General features: G+C 38.7%; 1 protein-coding gene across 1 annotated transcript in view; it reads left to right on the top strand.

Moving 5' to 3' along the window:
- The window catches only part of LOC115293430, a gene marked incomplete at its 5' end in the record, with an annotated part of 450,889 nt that overhangs the window by 436,852 nt on the left and 1,726 nt on the right, over nucleotides 1–12,311 (top strand).

Here is a 12,311-nt window from a genome sequence, read left to right as displayed (position 1 = left end):
TAATTTACTTTTCTAATTTGTTTCTCTGAGTTTTTATAATTTTCAATAACAATTCTAAATGGGATACATTTTGTGGGCCCTGAGCATCCATTAAACGTGGCCATCAGAACGATGACTCCAACTGTCCCAGGGGTTCAGTTTCAACCCCAGGATAACTTTACTGGAGTTTAAAATCACCAACTTTCACTTCAGTCTATAAGTGAGTAATTGGAACTGGATTTATTCTTAAAATGATATTTTAAACTAGAAAGCCAAATAAAACAGAATTGACAGTTTGTAGACACTGGGAAACAGTCAGTAACAGAAAATATATTTCCTTAATATAAGAGAAACAAAGGCTATTAGTAGAAATCCAAAAGGATCTGAGCCAACTCACTGAGCTGAGGAAAGAGAAATATGATATTGTGGAAACCCAGATGTCCAGAACTTGTGAGACAAAATAAAAGGAAGGAAGGAACTGTTCACAGACTTATCTCCAAAGGTCTTCAGAAGGTTTCCTAAAGTCTTTGACTGAGTACTGATCTGTTCAGATGGAAGAAGGAAGCACCAAAGGCCTTGGAAAACAACTTTCTGGAAGAAGTAGGCAAAAATATTGAGAGCTCACCCAGAATTAGGAATAATTTTTATTCCTACCACCCAGAGTGAAAATACTTTCTAATACCTATGGCTTAAGTAGAATCCTCCAAAAGATGGTACTTTGGTAATGGGGACAGATTAGCCCTTCACTGAGGGGCAGAACCAACACACACACACAATTTTAAAAGAAGCTTTGGAAGGATCAAATTAATTGCACATAATTTTTCCTATGTCCCAGGACAAAGTACAATAATATATAAAGGAGGGGCACCTGGGTGGCTCAGCTGGTTGAGCGTCCGGCTTCGGCTCAAGTCATGATCTCGCGGTTCCTGGGTTTGAGCCCCCGGTCGGGCTCTGTGCTGACAGCTCAGAGCCTGGAGCCTGTCTTGGATTCTGTGTCTCCTCTCTCTCTGACCCTCCTCTGCTCATGCTGTCGCTCTCTCTCTCTCTCAAAAATAAATTTAAAAAATTTAAATATATATATAAAGAAATATGACAAAATCCATGAACTAACAATGGGAAATTTACAATATCCACCAACTAATCTAAAATTACCAGGCATGCAAAAATATCAGAAAAATATTACCCATAACCATGAGAAAACGCAATCCATAGAAAGAGATCCAAAAAGAATAAAAATCACAGAAATGGCAAATAGCAACATATTATGTCCCTATACCAACAGTCCATACATTTAAGAATCTCAACCTATATGCAATATGGATAATCAGCTGTTATATCTGTACTCCCATGTTGAAGAATTTAGGAGAAACTAAGAGCATGAGGAGAAGGAAAATACTCAATACATATAAACACCCTCAAATAAACTTCTGGAGATAAAATATAAAATATGAAATGACAAATAACCCAAATGGAATTATCTGCATATAACAACAGAATAAAAGATCAGTGAACTAAAGACATAATAAAAGAAACTATCCAAATGGACTCCCATCCTTGCCTCTGTCCTGGCAGCTGTACCTCAAGAACCATTAGATCCTGATATTCAAGACTTGCCCTTGGTAGAGGCCTGTGCCCTCACCCCAGCATGGAGAGCCAAGAAGGGCTTCACCAAGTGTCCAACTAAGAACAGACTCAGCTAGACCTAGTATTTCTTCTGCTTCAAGAGTTTGGAAGGATGGGAAAGAGATGGAGACCCACAAGGAAACCAACCAACTATAACCAAATGAAATAGAAGGACCTTCACAGAAAGTACACTATGCTACTGCCTTCCAGGGCATCTCTTGCCTTATTGACTCAATCTCAAATGCAAAAAAAAAAAAAAAAAAAAAAAAATTACTCCCAAGACATATTCGCCTACATTACCAACCTTTCTGTGAGACTCCTTAACCCTGCCTTTGCCTTCAGAAGAAAGAACTTCAAAACTGAAATAAGGATTTTTAAACTATTTTTTTTCTTAAAAGTGGCAACAAAGACTATTTCTCTCTGTAAAGCTAGTGATGATTTCAGTGTATCCTTTCTCTGTCTCTCTCTCTCTCTCTCTCTGCCTCTCTCTCCAGTAATTTTTACTTTTTTGGCTCTTGAACTCAATGTTACTTTGATTCCTGAGAGGTATGTCTCAGGGAATAATGCAGAATGCCCATTTTTCTAAAACTTATGGATTTGTACTTGTTGATACAGTAACCCTTTGCACAGAGAATGTGAACAGACTTCATGCTGTTAACTAGATGCTGCTCACTCACACCAGAATTTGAGAACTAGATTATTTGGTAAATGAGATCGGAGATCCATTATGAAGTCAAGATCCAATTGATCCATAGATCCAATAAAGAGCCAAGCAGGAAATTTCATAATTTACTCATTAATGATTTAAATTTATATTGTGCACTTCTCACATTGTATTCAAAATATTATCTCATTTTTCACATTTATGAGAACTTAGTCTTCTTTTAATCCCCTTAGACCTCTGATATTACAGCAGTTCCTCCTTATTCCAAAATGGATTCTCTAAAATCATATCACTTATGAACCTCTGAATCTGCCACACATACAAGGATTTTCTTTGCTTGTTTGTATTGGCTTCTGCCTTTTTCATAGCTTTGAGGTTCATAATTTCATCATCTGCAAATTCCACATATGAGAGGGAAGCAAATCATTTGAGAATCATAAATATAGAAAACAAACTGAGGTTTGATGGGGATAGGTTAAATGTGTGACAGATATTAAGAAGGGCACTTTACGGAATGAGCCCTGGGTCTCATATGAATCAATGGCTTCTACTCCTGAAACCAAGACTACCCTGTGTGTTAACTAACTTGAGAATTAAAAAAATAATGAAATAAAAGAAAATAAAAATTCCACGTATGAAGAGTGACATTAACTAGTAGGACCTTGCCTCTAGAGTTGGTGTGTTTGGTCACATTCCTTATCAGGTGACTACAGCAATGAAGGATAGAAGAAATGAAAGAGTACTGTTGTCTTTGTCTCTTCCTGTAGGGTCAGTTGAAAATAATTAATTTATTATAATTTACCTCCAGTGGGCTCATGGCAAGGCTCCAAAATCTCTCTAAAGCAGACCAGAGACTTCCTGAATGCCAGACAAGTTATTTTCTGTAACTGCTCATTATTCCCTTCATTCTCTACTTAGGAAAGTGTCACAAATTAGACTACTTGTAGCAATCATGGCAAAAAGGCCCAGGTTATTCCTGAAAAGGGTCAGTCTAGATGAGGTTACAATATGTTGGTCATGAAGTAGAGGGAAGTAAAAATGAAACACCCATGTTAAAGGCTTCCTAGTCTTCATATTCCCAATTTTACCCAAACAGCTCTTCCCCACTGATAACATAGATTAGTTGGTTGACAATTTATCTATGCATGAATCTTCTTTCCAAAAGTCAATGAGTTTAATTATTTTTTTAATGAACTGAGGAAAAAAGAAACCATCCAAAATAAAACAGAGAGAGAAACAGGAAAGACTTAAAAAAGAAGAACAGAAAAGGATCTGTATAACAGTATCAAGCAAACTAAAGCATGTAATTGTAGTTAAAAAAAAGTATTTGAAAAATAAAGGGCAATGTGATTTCCAAATGTGATAAAAACCATAAAATCACAGATCCAAGAATCGCAGGGAAATTGGAGCACAAGAAACCTAAGGAAAATGACATGAAGGGACATCATAATCAGGTTAATAAAAAGAAAGTCTAAAGAGCAGCCCGAGTAAAAAAGGTGCATTACATACTGAGGAACAAATAAGGAGTAACAGGAAATTTATTAGAAAATATGCAAGACAGAAGACCATGGGGAAACATAATTAAAACGTAGCAGAAAAACTTTAAGCCTATAATTTTGTGACCAGCAACAATATCTTTCATTAGTTAAGCAAAAATAAAGATTTTGTCAAGAAACAAAAGCTAGGATTCTGATTTCTAGCAGAGCTACTGCATAAGAAATGTTGAAATCTTCAGACAGAGGAAAAAATGATACTAGTTAGAAAGGTGCATTTACACAAAGGAATTAAGGAAACCATAAATGATAAATGCATAAATAAATATAATAATTTTCCTCATTTAAAAATTTTATTTACAAGATGACCAGTTGTTTAAGGAAAAACAATAGGATTTCGAATATAGAAGTTAAAAGTATAACACCAATACCACAAAACATAAAAGGGAGAAATGAAAATACACTGTTTGGGATTCCTACAATACATGTAAATTCATGTAATATTAGTGAATATAGAATGTAAGAAGTTAAAGAGCAGCCATGAGAAAAAGGGAGAGAGAGAAAACTAAGAAGCCAGTAAGAGCCATATAATTGAATTCTAAAGCAATGCTCAATTAACCTAGAGAAGGCAACAGAAGGGGGTATGGGAACAAAGAAGAATGGACAGATAGAAAACAAATAGCAACGTGGTTGTGTATATCCAGCCACACCAATGATCACATTAAATGTTTCAATGGTCTAAACCAGAGCTCTCCAGTAGAAATAAACTGTGAGCTGCAGCTGTGATTTTATATTCTCTAGTTGACACATTGAGAAAAATGAAAAGAAACTATATATTTTACACTTAGATCACATCCCAATTTGGGCTAGCTATACTTCAGGCACTTAGCTTAGCCATGTGTAGTAAACACCATGTTGGACATCGAAGATATAAAACTCTAAAAAGGCAGAGGTTGTAAGACTGGTAAAGCAAGATCCAACAATACACTGTCTAAAAGAAACCGGTATCAGATATAAAGACAGACCAGTTCCAATTTAGTAAGTGTATAAGGACATACTCCCTGTGGGGAGCCAGAAGAACGGAGATCAGCTGCCTGCAGTCAAGGAAGTGTCACTCCCTGTGAGGAGCCAGAAGAACAAAGATCAGCCGCCTGTAGGCAGGGCAGCGTTATCTCTCCCAATTCAGAGCTGGAGACAGCTAGTCTGAGCTTTCTTACCGGCCCCTCAGGCGCTGTGCTAAAATTGCAGGTTCGGGTCCCCCTTTACCCTAGCCTTTTCCTAAAAATCACTTGACCCTGTTTCCTAGCAACTGACCTAGGTCAGCTGTCTTGCTTCCCGCCTTGAACCCTTTATAAGATGTTTGTGTTCTCTCAATAAATGAGGCTTGATCAGAGACTTTGTCTTGCCTCCATTCTCTGTGCCCCCTGTCCCCCAATTCTCACTCCCTCCCTCAGGACCTGCGTTGACTGACCTGCGGGCTGGGTCAAGTGGCAACCGACGCGGGGCGAGCCTGAGTACGAGGGATACAGTGAAGAAACTGATCAAAGAGAAAAAGAAGAAGAGAAGAGGTAATGGCCGAAGTTTAAAGAATTTACAGGGAGATGGCTGTGTGGGAATCTGCTGCGTAGTCCAGGGCTCAAAATTCATAGGGAGATGGCCACATGGAAATCTGCCGCATGGTCCAGTGCTTGGGTGAGTGATCGGAATTCCTGTGGCAGGGAATAAATGGTCTGACAGAGATCCTCAGGGCGCGGGGAGTAAAGGTTAAAGAAAAAGCAATTATTAGAATTTTTTCAGTTCCTCCATGAAGTCTGTCCTTAAGTGTTTTTCTAAATGTAGAAAGAAAATATGGAAAGTGAGTAAAGAGATTGCCCAGTTAAGTGTTTTTCTAAATATAGAAAATAAGGAAAGTGAGTAAAGTGAAGAGATTACCCAGTTCAGTGTTTTTCTAATGTCTCAGTCTTGTTTGTAAAACCTTTGTGGGAGAGAATGTTATAGCCTCTGGTGTATGTGTGTGAGTGAAGATGGGCAGAGTTAGAGTGATGGATAGGTCAAAACTTAAAAAACTTTGAGCCACATAGAGTCTAAAGAAAGAGGACTCTACATAGATTTTCTTCCACCCTGAAAATGGTGCCAGTAATCTGTAAGAGTCACCTATCTGATTCTCGAGAGATAAGCTAGTTCATCATTTAAATTTTAAATGCACATGTGCTTTTCATCTGGGGTATTGAGTGGAAGGCTGGATGCAGCATTACTTCCCACCCCAGGACCGCACCGAGACATCGGTCGGCCCTTTAGTAAATCTGTGTTCTTTTGCCTTGTGGAAGTAAGGGCTTCTCCCTCATTCATTTCCCAGGTTGATGGCTATAATTGGAACTAAATATTGTTGGTCTACCTCTGGACAGAGACCTGAAGGAATGTTTCCCAGCAGCTGCTGGACTCATTTTGTTCCGGGGAGAATTCTTTCTCTTCTCTGGACTGACATGGATTGCCTAATTCTACTGGTTAAACAAATCAAAATAAAACAAAAAGCCTCAAACCTGCTCCTCTGTTAGAGCTGACAAAATTTTAAACCGGGAATTCTCCTTCTCTCCCCGCCCGGGGAGCTCTCCTCTTACTCTCCCTCCCCCCATTCTTCTGTACCGCCCTGTTGCCCCCGGGCAACCAGAAGGCCATTAGGTTGCCAATCTCTGGGTGAGGAGAGGCCAATTTGCATAACACCAGCTTCTCCCTCTGCCTTAGGTGATAAGAAACAAAAGACCACAAAAATCAGTTTTTTGCACCAAATTTTGAGGTTAAAATCAATTATAGGGAACAAAGTGCCTTACCTGGGCTCAAGCAAAACTTATTCAGTGTTTAAACTTAAGTTTGTTGGTTTGAGATAAAAACAGAAATTTATGTTCTATCTAAATCTGCCAGAAGTCAAATAGGTTCTTATGATCTCTGCTCCAATTTTTAATAAGTGTATGTTAAAAGGATGGTTAATTTGGTCTGTTCTATAGTTTTCATGTGTAATTGTTAAAATAGTTTTAAAGGTTCTTGGTAACTTAAAATGTTAAGGTTTTACTTGATAATAAATTGAGATTGAATTCATTGGTTGTCTGACAAGATAAAAACTAAAAGCCACAACTAGTGATGGATATATTGTTATAGGATGAGGCCTGTAGATGCTTGGGCTTTTGACTTGTGACAAGACACCTGGGGATATTTAAAACTGTTAAAAAGCTGCTTTGTACTTAATTGGTTCATAAAATTTCCATCTAAGAGAAGTTCTGGTATAAACATCTTTCAGTTAGTTACTAGGTCCTCAATAGGAGACTAAGTTTTCTAAGAGTTAAAATTCTAAGTGTACTCCAGACTGATGGGGAAAAATAAAAAAGGAGAGCAACCCTGTATGCAGGAAATTGGAGATATGTAAGGAAAATATAAGAAATAAAAGTGCATTTTTATTTAGAGTAAAACAAAGTATTTTGTCCCAAATAAGATTGGTTGTTTGGATAGAAATGGCTTTGAGACAAAGTTTAAAGGCAAAGGGAAGTTATAGAAGGTTCATGAAAGGAAATCATTAAAAAGAATTTTATGTGTGAGGTTGAGATGAATGGAATATTAAAGGTATATTGGTATAAGATTAAAATTCTGCTTTTCTCTCTTTCAAAAGACAAGTTTTTCCAGACCTTTGGTCTGCTCTTGTTAAGACTATGTAAATGAAGGGTTTCTCTTTTGTTAAGAAGACAAAAGCTTTAGGTCCTATCTTTATCAGGTCTTTGATTGCTTAGTTAAAACTTCTCTGAGGTTAAAAAGGAGTTAGGTTTTGCTGAAGGATTCCAAAGGCAAATAAGACCTTTTATTGCCACTTTGGTTACATAAATAAGAGTTTTCAGATTAGTAACAATTTGTAATTCTATTTAGGATATGCTTTGTAATTTCCTAAGGTTTTTAACAATTTCCCAGTATTCAAATGATAGAAAAGTCTTTTAACCAATTAGGCCCTTTTATATAGGATGCCAAGTTACTTTAAAAAGCACTGTTATACAATGATACACCTTAGGTCATATAGCATGGGTAAATGCTGCAGCTGCTCACATATATTTACAATTCCTAAAGTCTTAATGTTTTGGTATAAGATAATTACTTAACACCTTTAATAATCAAAATATAAGTGTCACTAAATTTCTAGATTTTGTCACAGAACATGATTCTTCTTCAAGGAAAGTTGTAAAAAAGACTTTTAAAACAAATACAGTATTTAACATCTTTCAGATTAATACAAAAATGAGAAGTTTCCAGAGCTAAAAGCTACATTCAAGCTAAACAAAAATTAAAAACATAGGGTTAAGTAAACTAATAAAGATTATAGTTTTGTAACTCTTGTTGGAAACATTGTTGCTCCTTGGGTGTTTGCTTATCCACATTAAGAGACTTTCTCTTAAGATACCTATGATATTCAGAAATGTCATAAAGTATTTGTTTGTCTAGAGCATTTATCTTTTCTCTCTACTTAAACCATCTGGAATTCAAAAACTCAGTGAGTATTCTTTCTTTCATGGCAGTTACAATTGTTTGCAGAAATTCAATAAGAATCTGTTCATTTTATAGTAGGACACCATTGGAAATACTGGTTATCTTTCCAAGGCTTTGACTGGAATGTCCTATTTGAGAGTCATGCATAGGGTCAGGTATGACCTGACAGCTTTATGGTTTGAAAGTAGCCCCAGAAAAAATTCAGATTGATCCGCTCTACTCCTATTTGGGAAGAATAATTAAAAATCAAACTGTAACTTAACAGCCTTTACAATTAAACACAGAGCATTTATGTACTTTAAATGATTTTCAAAAATTATTGGGAGATATTAATTGGATTTGGCCTCTTTTAAAGCTGTCTACTAGAGATCTTATTCCTCTGTTTGAGATCTTGCATAAAGAATTCCATCGAAATTGCAAATGAGAGTTAACTCCTTTGGCCCTGGAATCCTTATCTAAAGTTAATGAGGCTTGGGGGAGGAGCCAAGATGGCAGAGAGAAAGGGAGCTCTGTAAATTTCGTCTGCCCCATCAATCGAACTGAGAAGGACATTACTCTCATCTGTAAGAGCGGAAGGAGAAAATACGGACTCCAGAAGGAAGAGAACCTGAAGGATACCTGAGTGAGTGAGTGAGTGCAAACTGGGGAGATTGGAAAACAGGCCAGCCCAAGACGGGCAGGGGCGGTGGGAGCCCCAGCCCAACGCAGGCAAGCGCACGGAGCCCGAGAAACAAAGGGAAGAGACAGAGAGACTGAACACGCTCATAGTACTGTCTCTGGGGAAGAGGTAAAGAACGCTTAACTGCGCTTGGAGAGAGAAGCTCACTCCATAGATAACTGCTGGGTAGCCTAAATACCGAACCCAGGTGGCGCAAGGGAATGAACAGCTTCCAGCCCAGCGCCATCTTGGTGAGGAGTTGGCGACCGCCGCAGCGGCAGTGATAGGGGTGCTCACTTCAACCTCGGTTTTGGGAGTGGGAGCGCACACCTCATTTCCACGGTGCATCTTGCCCCCAGCATTGGCAGCACAAAACCTGAATCCTGGTTGCCAACAGGGAAAAAATAGCCCCCACCTCTGCACGATCCCGGCAGAGAGTTGGCGGCAGTGGAGACTGGAATGCGCGTGCAGGCTGCAGGAGCTCCCAGCTCATTTCCAGCAGCTCCCCGCGCCTCCAGCAACAGCAGCGCACTCATTCCTCCCCCAACGCTAACCCGATCCCCGCTGGGGGGTTGGGTCTGTGACCGGTGCGCACGCACTTCACCTCCTGCTGCACATCTTGCCTCAAGCAGGGGCAGCTGAAATCCCAGCCTGAGCAAACACAAACCGATTCCTCCCCATAAGAAGCCAGCCACCAAAGCAAAAGCATCCCATCTGTGGTAGCATAAAAAGTGTATGGACTGGAACTTTGAACCAAGGCAGGCCTGGAAAATACAACTCAGCTCAACCGCGGCAAAAGGAGATCGGACTCATTAGAGTGGCCGACAGTCCGTAGTTCAGCGGAGAGTGGCGTGCCACCTATCTAATCTCTGCAGACACCAAGGCGTAGACTCTGAAAGCAGTCTCCGAGACCAGAGACCTACCACATCAAACCACGCCCATCCACGAGGGGGAGCTGCTGTTTTTTATGCTTTTTTAATAATTATTTTCTTTTTTTTTTAAGAAGAGTTTTTAGCTTTTTTTATTAAAATTTTTTAATATTTTATTTATTTTTGATACAGAGAGAGACAGAGCATGAGAGGGGGAGGGGCAGAGAGAGAAGGAGACACAGAACTGGAAGCAGGCTCCAGGCTCTGAGCTTTTTCTGTATGTATTTTTTATTATTATTACTTTTTTTGTTACCTAAATTTTTTAAAATTTTTACTCCTTATTTTCCTTTCTCCTTTCTCCCTTTTTTTTTTTTTTAACCTTCTTGCAATCCAGATATATTCTCCTATATCTCATCCCTACCTCTCCCCTCAACTGGTCATACACTTTTAGACTGTCCACTGTCCTTTATTGTCTCTGCTCCCCTTTTCTTTTTTTTCCTGTTTCTTTTCAACTTCTCCTCTTTTTGTCTTGTTCCTCCCCATTCTATTTTCTTTCCCCTTTTTAATGTGTTTGTTTGTTTGATTTGTCTGTGCGTTTGTGTGTTACTGTTCCCTCTGTGTTTGTCTGTCTGTTTTCCTTCTTAGGGCTACACCAAGAAACAAGCCAAAGTGTGCAGGACAGCGAGTCCCAAATATTGCTGAGTAGGGAAATAAAATATTCAAAGGCACAACAAGAAAAACTGAGAGACACCATTAAAAGAATATTTCCTGAAACAACAGGCCCTGGACAGTCAATAAGCCTCCTCTAACAGAGAAATATTAACAGGTACACAGTGCTCAACGAGCTTTCTAAAGGTGACAAGAGACAGAAAACTAGCAAAAATGACAAAACGAAGGAACTCTCCCCTGGAGAACCTCCAGGAGGAAGTCACAGCCACAGAACTGCTCAAGGCAGATCTAGACAACATACCGGATCAAGAATTTAAAAAACTTGTCATAAAATTAATCGCTGGGGTTGAGAAAAGCATAAAAGAATCAACTGAGACAATGACTAGGCACTATGATGAGTTAAAAAAAAGGCTATAGGTGAGGTGAATAACAAACTGGAGGCAGCCACCTTAAGGATTGATGAGGCAGAGAAAGAATAGGTTAATTAGAAGATATAGCAAAAGAGGAAGCTGAGATAAAGAGAGAGAAATTGATCCAGGAGCAGGAAAGGAGAATTCGAGACCTGAGTGATTCAATTGAGCAGAACAACATCCATATCATAGGAATTCCTGAAGAGGAAGACAGAGAGAAAGGGCCTGAAGGGATACTTGACCAAATTATAACTGAGAATTTCCCAAATGTGGGGAAAGAAATAGACATTCAAATTCAAGAGGCAAGAACCCCCTTAAAACTAACTTGAATTGGCCTTCGGCATGACATATCATAGTGAAACTGGCAAAATATAAAGATAAAGAGAGAATTCTGAAAGCGGATAGGGAGAAAAGGGCCCTCACATACAAAGGAAAACCTATCAGAGTGGTTACAGACCTATCTAATGAAACTTGGCAGGGCAGGAAGGAATGGCAGGAAATCATCAATGTGATGAACAGAAAAAAACATGCAGCCAATAATCCTTTATCCAGCAAGCCTGTCATTCAAAATAGAAGAAGAGATAAAAGTGTTCCCAAATAAACAAAAACTGAGAGAATTCATGACCACCAAACCAGCCCTACAGGAAATCCTAAGAGGAACTCTATAAGGGAAATGTTGCAAAGAATACAAAGTGCGAAGGACACCACTATAAACAGGAATACTAGGGAGAACACAATGACTCTAAACCCACATTTCTCAATAATAACACTGAATGTAAATGGACTGAATGCTCCAACCAAACGACACAGGGTAGCAGAATGGATAAAAAAACAAAACCCATTCATTTGTTGTCTACAATAGATGCATTTTCGACCGGAAGACACCTACAGGTTGAAAGTAAAGGGATGGAGAAAGATCTATCATGCGACTGGAAGCCAAAAGAAAGCTGGATTAGCCATACTAATATCAGACAAACTGGACTTTAAAGTAAAGGCAGTAACAAAAGATGAAGGACATTATATAACAATTACAGGATCTCTCCATCAGAAAGAGCTAAAAATTATGAATATCTATGCACCAAATTTGGGAGCACCCAAATACATAAAACAATTAATAACAGAAAGAAACAATCTTATTGACAAAAATGTGCTAATTGCAGGGGACTTTTATACTCCACTGACAGCAATGGATAGATCAACCAGACAGAAAATCACTAAGGAAACAATGGACCTGAACGACATATTGGAACAGACGGAACTGATAGATATATTTAGAACCCTGCATCCTGAAGATAGGAAATTCACCTTCTTTTCGAGTGCACATGGCACATTCTCCAAGGTTGATCACATACTGGGGCATAAAGCAGCCCTCCATAAGTATAAACGAATAGAGATCATACCATGCACACTTTCAGATCACAATGC

Source organism: Suricata suricatta, chromosome 6, assembly GCF_006229205.1.
Source record: "Suricata suricatta isolate VVHF042 chromosome 6, meerkat_22Aug2017_6uvM2_HiC, whole genome shotgun sequence".
Lineage (NCBI taxonomy): Eukaryota > Metazoa > Chordata > Mammalia > Carnivora > Herpestidae > Suricata > Suricata suricatta.
Note: the sequence above shows the minus strand (reverse complement) of the source record. Positions and strands in the feature narration are given on the sequence as shown.